Source organism: Rhineura floridana, chromosome 4 (assembly GCF_030035675.1).
Source record: "Rhineura floridana isolate rRhiFlo1 chromosome 4, rRhiFlo1.hap2, whole genome shotgun sequence".
Taxonomy (NCBI): Eukaryota; Metazoa; Chordata; class Lepidosauria; order Squamata; family Rhineuridae; genus Rhineura; species Rhineura floridana.
The window spans coordinates 199,604,060-199,606,560 of NC_084483.1; the positions used below are offsets into that span (position 1 = coordinate 199,604,060).

Here is a 2,501-nt window from a genome sequence, read left to right on the forward strand (position 1 = left end):
TGTGACTTTTAAAATTATTTTAGTTGTATCGTCACAGGGGTGTGTGTGTGTGGGGGGGAAATGCTGCTGCTATCTGTGCCCATGCCAGAATACTGGTACAATTGTCGTCAAGCAAAAAAAACCCCGCACGGCTAAAGGGCAGGAATGCACTGCATGCTGGGATGCCTGTCACATGAGTGGCTGCACCTAATGAAAAACTCCCACGAACATTTGGGTTCCCAGTCTTGCTAGCGGATTACTTCTGGTATCATTTATCACGGAAATTAGCACTAAATTTGCACTACATTCCACTAGAATTCTAGAGCTAGCTTGCACATCGTGAGAAAGATCAAATATAATGCACAAATTACCAGGTAAGAAATCATCAGAATAACAGAGTAAATGTAGTGTGAAAGCAGTCTATAGCATGGCCCTGACATGCCCAAGTTCACATACACTGCATGGCCCAATTGGTTGTCCAGCAACAGAGTTGTAAGTCACTAATGCACATGCTTGCTTGCTTGCTTATTTAGGCCCATCTAGTCTATTTACTTGCCTACGGCCATACTACCCTGAACACGCCCGATCTCGTCTCATCTTGGAAACTAAGCAGGGTCAGGCCTGGTTAGTGCTTGGATGGGAGACCGCCTGGGAATACCGGGTGCCGTAGGCTCAGAAGAAGGCAATGGTAAACCACCTCTGAATACCTCTTACCATGAAAACCCTATGGATATATCCAAAAAAGATTCATAGCTCCGCCATAAGTCGTAATTGACTTGAAGGCATATAACAACAACAATCTATCTATCTCCCACCCGTCCTCCCAATAGTAACCCAGGGGAGCGAAGAAAACACTAAATACACCCAAAAAACATCTTAAAAGCAGACTTTAAAACAATCTTTTTTAAAAATTAAAACAAAACATCTTAAAAAAAAAAGGCTTTAAAAACAGCTTAAAAAGCAATTCCAACATGGACACAGACTGGGATGACGTTTCAACTGAAAAGGATTATTGAATGAGGAAGGTCTTCAGTAGGTGCAGAGAAGATAACAGAGATACAGAAGACCTCTTAGTTGCCAGGCCCAGCCTCCAACATGTCTTCTGTATCTTTCAGAGTTGTGCAGGGGGAAGGGAAAATTCCACCTTGTGGTTTTTCTCATTACTGTGTTGCAAGAACACCTGCACTTGGCTGACTTTCTCTTCTCCTAAAGATACAGGATCAGTCTCAGGCCAGGAACCTGGCAACCCTGCTGGTGGATCATTGGGACTTGCAGAGCAGAAGGCAGGGAAGCCAACAGCAGTTGGAGCCAGAGTCAATGATAGTTGGAGCCAACCCATTCCCTCCCATTCTCCTTCCTGGTGAGTTCTAAAAGAGGCGTAATGGAGACAAAGGAGGAGGAAGCTGACAGGGAGTGCCCCCCCTCCCGGACAGGTTGTAAGTAAGAAGACAGGCAGGTGAGGGTGGACTGAGATTGGTGGGGTACTGCTCCATTTGCCTTAAAGGACTAGTCTCCACCGGCATTCAGCAAAGTTAGCTCCCGCCTGTGCTCTAAGTGGTATAGCCCAAACCCAAGTTGACGACTCCAGTGAAAGCTAAGCCTGTGATTGCAACAATACAAACACCATTTATCAAATTTCTTGCCAGTTGGTTGCTTTTTGGCCCGTGCGTGGTTCTTTGGGGATATTCCTGAGCTGCTCTTCATGAATTCCACTCTTCCTCCCCCGCCCAATCCAAAATCAGGCCAGCTCCTGCAAGTCAGAAGCTACAGTGGCATTTGGGTAACCTATTCACACTGCACTCATTTGACTGTGAATGAAGCACAGTGGGAGCCCTCCGCTTGCAGTCTGAAGACGGAGCAGCAGATGCAGAAGGACAGGCTGCTGGAAAAGTTTTTGTGGTGAAATTCCCACGGAAAGCACAGCAAAACCACTCCTGGGCATATTAATGACCCAAAGGACCATCACCACTCCATTAGTACAATTCTCCCTTTACCTAATGAAAATGAGTTTAAAAGAGAGACGCAGAGAGAGAGAGAACCCAATTCTTCTCTAAATCCTACTGGCTTCACCTGAGTGGAGAAGAAGATAGCAATCTAAGCTTGAAAGTGAAAATTCAAAGTCATTACAGGGACCTGGCCTTCTCTTTCCCGCTTACACTGTTTGAAAGGAATAATCGTGTTTGTTTCTCAACTCCTTAAGACTGACAACATGGGGTCCTTTAACAGAGGGAGGACAATACTAAGGAATATTCTTTTGTGAAATCTTTTTTATTTTACTGTGCCCTGCAGGCTCTTTGTGTGTGAGGGGGGTTTGTTTGTCTCCACCAAACAACAACCCCAATAACTTTGCTTCTATTTTTTTCTTTTTGGAAGAAACGTCTTACTAGGACAATCATTCGTGAACTTGAGGCATTATTGTGTTAGGTGTCCTTAAAGAAGCAGAAAAGAATGGATAACAATTTGCACTGCCTGTATGGGGGGCTACGGCACCATGGGCCTGGGACAGGCTGGTGCCCAAGGGC

At 45.2% G+C, this 2,501-nt stretch overlaps 1 pseudogene; it reads left to right on the top strand.

The window, feature by feature from the left end:
- Positions 1–533: 533 nt before the first annotated feature.
- On the top strand, positions 534–652 carry LOC133384584 (5S ribosomal RNA; annotated as a pseudogene).
- Positions 653–2,501: the final 1,849 nt, after the last annotated feature.